This window comes from Bidens hawaiensis, unplaced genomic scaffold (assembly GCF_021521415.1).
Source record: "Bidens hawaiensis isolate Kalapana, Puna unplaced genomic scaffold, B.hawaiensis_p1.1 tig00048818_1, whole genome shotgun sequence".
Lineage (NCBI taxonomy): Eukaryota > Viridiplantae > Streptophyta > Magnoliopsida > Asterales > Asteraceae > Bidens > Bidens hawaiensis.
This window is the reverse complement of record NW_027506090.1, coordinates 20,688-28,531: the sequence shown is the minus strand read 5'-3', so window position 1 is coordinate 28,531 and position 7,844 is coordinate 20,688. Positions and strand designations below refer to the sequence as shown.

Here is a 7,844-nt window from a genome sequence, read left to right as displayed (position 1 = left end):
CCTTTTCGGTTTGAAATCTGTCTCACTGGCGGAAGAGGGAGTTCGATGAGGTATTTCCTTAGTTTTAGCGGGAACCTTAGAAAATGTCTGACCGAACTTACTGTGTAAATCTCTTTGTTGCTTGTGCCAGTTCTTGCAATGTCTCACAAGATGAGATGGATTTCCACAAACGAAGCAACACTTTCTTTGGTTGCATTTATAGACATCATGTCACTGAGATATGTGAGATAAGGTGATGTAGTCGGGTTAACATGTTGGTAACCTCTATCCAACTGATAATTGTGAATATTTGAATGGTGAGTTGCAAAATAATTTGATTGCCTAGGTTTCTGTCGAGAGTAGTAGTAGGCACCATCAAATTGATCATAATATTGAGAACTATTGTTATAATTTGTATTTTGAGAAAATGAAGTTTTCTTAGGTGGCACATATTTACAGGAAGTGCTTGGTTTTTCATTTTCAAAGTTTGATTCATGTTTTCTCAAATTCTCAATATCATGATCAATTGATAAGCAACTAGGACTAGTCTGTTCATCAACCTTAGCTTCGATTGTTTCGTTAAAAACTATTTCACACTCTGAATCAGATGAAGAACATTCAATTTCGTTACAAACATCTTTACAACTTTCATCACTAGAAGTTTCACAAAATACAGCTTTTGATCCTGACATTAGACTTCCCAACATGGATTCACAAACTTTATTACAAACTGGATTTTTAATTGTTTTGGTTATATCCACACAAGATTCAAAACGTGGTTCTAACTCTCCTTTTGGCTTACAACCCAAGTTAACCTTCCCACAATCACCATTGATTAAATCACTTGCTTCACAAGACACATTGATGTTAGACTTATCAAATGATTGAATTTGAGCAGCAAATTGAGAGGTAGCAGGAACAAATTTCACAGGTTTTGGTATTCAACCAACCCCATATGATACTTCTTCCTCTGGAAAAGTATTATAGCTAAAGTTGGGCAAGTTGGTGTAATTTTCATTCAAAGGAGGTGGTACATTAGTATAATTGTACCCTATCCTCGCTTTTAGCTTAGTACTACTCTGGGCTCCAATAAGATCATCTAATTGCTCAGATGATGTTTCAAATCTTTCGACTATCTTTTCTTTTTCATTTTTATTAGAAGCGTCAAGTTTCAAACTTTCAATTTCAGTTTTTAGTTCAGAAACTATGTTTTTATAATAGATTACTTCATGCTCCTTTTTAAAAATTTTAAGTTTAAGATTTGCCACATCATCACGATGAGTTTTGATCTTCTCAACGTAAATCTTGTCAGCTTTAACATACTCATAATTTAACTATCGAACTTTTGCATTTTCTTTCAAGACTTCATTCTGATGATGTCTATAATATGTAACTTTGTTAATGCAAGCTTGAGAACATAGATTATGATTTATCTCAACAGCTGGTGATGCATCAGTACATGCAGCTGAAGATGAAGACGCTTCATGGTTTGAAGTAAATGCCATTCCTGCCATGTTGAGGTGGTTCTGCAGCTCTTGAAACTGATCATCCCAATCCATACCAGCCTAGACCTCGGTTTGCGAGACAAGGGCTCTTGAGTTTGAGCTTGAATTTCCCTTGTGTGGATGACCTCCAATTCTTGGAGCTGAGCTGCTTGGCTTGTGCCCTTCATGCTTTTTTCCAGCTGACTTGCTGTTTTCTTCATCGGTCACCTCAGCCACACGAATGTCATTTGCAGGTTTTGGCGGATCCGTGCATTCTCTTGAAAAGTGACCCATCTCACTGCAGTTGTAACATCGTAGCTTTGATTTGTCAAAACCAAACCTCTTCCTGTCTGAATCCTTGAAGCTATCTTTCCCATATGTCTTCATGAAGTTTGTAGCTCCGTGCACAACCATTGCCATCTGGTACTTGATATCCATCTTCTTGAGATCCCTTTGATTTATGTCTTTTAGATCCCCAGTCTCAAATTGTGGTGGCAACAAATTTCCTTGCATCAACTCTTCATGGCTTGACAAGAATGCATGAACCAGTGAGACATTTGAATCATTTAGCATTGGAAGAGCTTCACAGTAGCTTGAACTTTTTCTTGGCTGAGGTTTTGAGGATGAGGAAATCCCATGAGCTTTCAAGGCTTGTTCAACTACACTATCGACAGCCTTCTGAAATGAGCTAGAACTAGATGATGTGGACTGACTGCCGGTTGAGATAAATGCAGTTGTATGTGGTGGCACACTTGAGGAGTACTTTGAAGTGGTTACTTGATACATATTCTGCTGGGTTTTGCTAATGAAGGCAGTTGGCATAGATGATTCAGTACTCACCCCAGCTTGATTTAAAGAACTCAGATGATTGTTCATTCTCATTTGTTTGTCCATTTCGAATGACTTGATAGTGGATATCAAATCCATGTTCGACATGGCATTCAGATTGGTAATTCTCTTGATCGTGATTGTGTTTGTACTCCAACTATACGGCAACGAATTCATCAACTTGTGGTTGACTTCAGAGTTCGTGATGTCGACATTGGCAGCTCTAATTCTAACCATCAACTTTTCAAACCTCTTTACCAAGTCCAACACAGCTTCACCTTGACGATGGTTGAACATATTGAACTCTTCTTTCAACAGTGCCTTCTTGTTTTCCCTAATTTCAGCATTTCCCTCAACTTTCTTTATAAGTGCATCCCACAAACCTTTTGCACTTCTGTGTTCACGCAGAGTCTCAGTAATTTCATTTGAGAGACAAACAGTTAAAGTGAGATATGCATTCTTGTCCTGCTCTAACAAGGTCCTATCATTATCGTCATAATTTTCAGGATCTTTAATTGTTCCCATTTGGAGTGACAGTCATCGGAACATGAGGACCTTCTTCAAAACATCTGATTAAGTCAGAGTCAGTCAATGAGATAAAGTTCATAAACCTCTATTTGAAATCAACAAAGTTATCATCTAAGGTCATATACTTTGGAGGTTTTGTAGGTGTTCCTACTTGGTTCTCAAGCAACAAATACCCGTTCTACAACTCAGAATCAGTACTCGTCATGGTTACACAGTCTAAAATACTTAACAGTTCCTTAAACAGTTGAAATCTTAAGTCAGACAAGAATTTTGCGTGAAACAAGTTATGCGAAGCGAAAAAGTTTTATGCCAAGCGAAGCGAAAAACTTCAGTGCAATGCGAAATGGTTTTGATGCGAAGCGAAACAAATTGTGCGAAGCGAAATGGTTTTGGTGCGAAGCGAAACAACTGTGCGAAGTGAAAAAGTTACGCGAAGCGAAAAAATGAACAATGAAGCAAAAAGATCCTTTGCGAAGCGAAAAACCCTATGCGATGCGAAAACCCTATGTGAAGCGAAGTGGGTTTACGCGAACGAAAAAGTCTTTATGCGAAGAGAAATTTTCAAAGCTTCCAGAAACAATCTTTCTTGGGATCTGTTCCACCTAACTTGTCAGTTTTGGTCAAAAGTTGGTATACCAACCCAAGATAAAGCGATGCGAAATTTTTAACTTATCAGTTTTAACAACTTTTAAACCCGAAATTTTAATTTTAACACCTTTAAACCCAATTCTTTTAGATCTAGAGCTTGTATACTTGTTATTTCTACCAAGAACACCTTCTAGGTCATTTTTATGAACTTTGAAGCTGATTCTTTTTGTATTTTTGTATTTTTCTTGCAAGAACACTTTGTCTTTAACTTTCTCAAGATCAAAGCCCAAGTTTGTGATCCAAGAATCTCAACTTGTGAGCCGAAGCTCTGATAACAAATGTAGGTCCCAAAACGTGGGTGGATCTAACAACTATTCTTGGATCAACCAAACTTGGTGCTAGCGGAAATCACACCAAGTCACCTTGTTGGTCTCGGATCTTGAGATTATTTTCGGGTAGAGAGAGAGAGATACGAGTGAGAGAAAGAGAACTAGAGTAAAAGTAAGTTAGTAAAATGAGATTTTGGCAAAAGGTTCTTTCTTCTCATGGTATACTCTCAATTTATAGAGAAGCATGCATGAGAAACATGTCATATCACTTGCCCAAAGGGCTTGTTTACAAATGACAATACATACAAAAGTGGCTTAAAAGCCCAAATACATAAACAATCCAATACAAAAGACTAAACATACAAAAACGAGACCTAACATGTCAGAAATCATATATGCAATTGACTAAATAAAGATCACAGAGTAACACACATAATGGTTTAATGGAAACAAACCGATAAGACCTAATGACAATAATTTACATTAACCCCTTTCTAACATCAACATACAACTTTGACCAATATATATTTTTTTAAATAATTAAAATGTCTAATTAACTAATCAAAGCTACCATTTTGTCCATTAAAACTGGCTCTTCCTAAAATCGTCCACCCTAAATCCCATGGACCACTAAGTTAATAATTATTATCCGACTAGCTAGATTTTCAACAAACCAGGTCATGCCACATGTCAAAAATCCAGTCGTGACGCATGGGTATTTTAGAATCTAGATGGACGCCTAGAAAATGTAGATTTTTAAAATCTAGTAGGCACCTAGAAAATTTAAGCGGGCGCCTAGAAAATATAGGCGAGCCGCAAGAATTTTTATTTACTTCAAACAACTAGTAGGCTTAATTAGATTTTTATAACCATCATATGCTAGGGAACAAAAATTATTGTTACTTATATAATTAATAGAAAGTGTTTCGATATATAAATAGCCCTTGTTTTTTTCAATTAAAGTTGACTAAGTTAAAATCCTGGCGTCTCACATGGATTTTAAAATCTCCAGGCGTCTTAACGAAACTTTTGAATATGATGTTACCTGGTTGGTTGAAAATCTTGACAGATATTGATTAGTAACTTGGCAGGCCGATGGGATTTAAGGTAGACAATTTTGAGAGATCAGAATTTGATAAATAAAATGGTGACTTTGACAAGTCAAATGGTTATTTTGGTCATTTTCCTCTTCTAAACGACAAATATTACTTTTAGTCTAGTTTACATCAATAATTCAAATACTTCGACCACTAACGACAACAACAACAGCCATAGCATCAACAACAATACTTTAAGTATATATTTTAAAGTTATAAAAATATACGATTCATTCAACAAATCTATGTAATTTACAATACATCTCGTAACTAGCTATATGGAACTATTAAACTCTATACTATTATGAATGTCTAAGTTAAACATGCTGCAATAGCTTTCTCTCTCATCCTCGGTGCTGCTATTATTGATGAACATTGATGATGGAATTAATGGTGTAGGATTTGAGATGGGTGAGTCTAAGACCGACTTGTAGTTGAAATTTTGGCTACTGGAAATAATATTATCCATACATGACGGCTGAAAACTGGATGTAGATTGATTGTTGTCATTTGGGATACTAAAACAATCACTTGTTAAGCATGCACGCATCAAAATATCTTCACTGGTTTCACTATTTTCGCCGTTCATGTTTACCGAGTTCTCTGGAATGTTTTGCATAGCATTTGCATGCATGAGGTGTCTTTGATTTAAAAGGCCGGTGCTTTGGAGATTAGAATGAGTGAAATTGAAAATGGTGTGTTGATGATTTTGATATGGATTCATAGGGTTTATGTGGTTATTGAGAAACAACTCTTGCTTTTCATGTTTTGATGAAGATGCTAAGATAGTGAGAAGCTTTAGAACCTGAGGATTTACTAGAGTTTGGAGGTTAACAGAATTCAGTATGGATGAATATTCTAAGAAGTCTACACGAGGAGTATGAGTCACCAGATCAATTCCATTATGGAGTAGCTTTTAACGGATGTGGGTGTTCCAGTAGTTTTTAATTTCGTTATCAATTCTTCCAGGTAAACGAGCGGCAATTGCTGACCATCTGTATTCAATCACATTGGAAACGGAAAAGATTAGTCCTTAAAACTTTTGAGACAAAAATGGCATTTTTTTGTTGAAAACCTTAATGGTTAAAGAACATCTCTTTTTAATTTTTATAGACTATTAAAGTAGGTATTTTGTGATTGGTATATTAGGCGTTTTTGGATTTAAATAAGTATTTATTAGGTGTTTATTTTAAGTTTTTGTACTTCTATACAAGTGAACTCTAGAGTATGGTGAGAAACTGTAAGCGAAAAGGTAAGTTGTGAAAAACCCTTATGGAAACAAACTCCAAAACAATTTATTGCATGATCGAGTTCGCTTGTATGGATAGCAAACTTAGTTAAGTATAAAATAGCTAAAGTATTTAGCTGAGTCTAAACCACCCACTAATCTAAAAAAAATTCTCAAATTAGTGAACATATGTTATAATGAATCATATTTTAAATCACTGGTGACGAAACATATAGTCTTTATTGCAACAAAACAGGAAACTTTGAAGTAAATATTTTTTTAGGAAGATGTAAAGTAGAGAGTGTGTGTTCGTAAATAAAAAACAGAAAGAGAAAAGAAGACTTTACTTATTTCCAAGAACGCTATGAAGTTGGATGATAGTCTCTTCTTCTTCAAAAGAAAATCTACCTCTCTTTATACCAGGCCTCAAGTAATTTAACCACCGAAGCCGACAACTCTTTCCACATCTTTTAAGCCCTATAATAAATTTATAATCAAAGCTTTTGCCAAGTAAAACACAATTCAGTTAACCCGGAAATAGTATGCATATGCTACCTGGTGGCTTACCGGCTTTCTTGGGAAGGTTACGCCATTGGCCAGGTCCATGTTTTTGAACATACTGGATGAGCTTGAGATCATCTTCCTCAGTCCAAGGCCCTTTCTTGAGCTCATTTTCAGCTTGTAATAACTTTCTCATTTGTTGCTGTTTTTTTAGTAAATGTTTACTTGGTGATATATCCTGACGAACATGTAGACTTTATCTTAATGACTAATTAAGGACGACTTTTGCAAGAAAAACCCGAAGTGGTAGGCCCAAGAGAGAGATGACTATTTCCATGTATATATAGAAAAATATGTTGCAATTGTTGTGAAGTGAAAAGGATCTCTGGAGCCTGCCTCTCTTCCAATTTGATTATACACAACACATAGTACACGTTAATGGGATTGACTTTTGTATTGTTTGACCTTTGAATAGTTGAAAAGGGAGGGTAAAGAAAGGCTGTTAGGTTGTCTACCGGAAATGTTTAGGTAATTTCTTCATCTTTTTACATACACAAATACTCCGTGATCTTATGTCACATCGTTGATTAATGTTGTTTCCCTTGTACTTGTACTTGAAGTGGAAGGATCTCATAAGCTTCGTCTGTCTATCAATGATGCAACTCCAACGTACGCATGTCATATAGAAATCTAATTACTTTTTATCAATAAATGAAGTTACAAATAATATATGTAATGTGTAATGGTTCTACTACTGAAATTTAAACATATAAAGCACATACATTGTATGAAGGAGTTTTTGTCAGGAAAATCCTATCTAATTAATTTTACACGCATATAAGTCTCTTAAATATTTTTTTGGCGTGTTTATAATTAAATATCTTAACTAGTTTTAACCTTTAACTAAAATAAATAGTATTGTAAGAAAACATGTTACACGATCTAACCCGTCAAATTGATTAGACTGATATTTAGGCTTTTAATTTGTCTAAGCATGTTTTGCATAGCTTTCCAATATTGCCTAAACTAAGATAGAGACCGTGTGATATGCGGGCTGGTAGTTAAAAAAACATATAACAAATTAAAAAATTTAAATTTAATAATATACATTAACAAACCTTATGAATTAATAAGATATAAATAATGATAAACAAAATTTTACAATTCATAAATCTCTAAAAACCTTATGAATTAATAAGATATAAATAATGATGACACGTGTGATTAGGAGAAATATTAAAATCATTATGTTAAAATATATTCAAAGGTTTACTTATAACAT

The 7,844-nt window shown here is 34.9% G+C and overlaps 1 pseudogene; it reads right to left on the bottom strand.

The window, feature by feature from the left end:
- Positions 1–4,999: 4,999 nt before the first annotated feature.
- Positions 5,000–6,758, bottom strand: LOC143616671 (transcription factor MYB102-like; annotated as a pseudogene).
- Between the last annotated feature and the right edge of the window lie 1,086 nt (positions 6,759–7,844).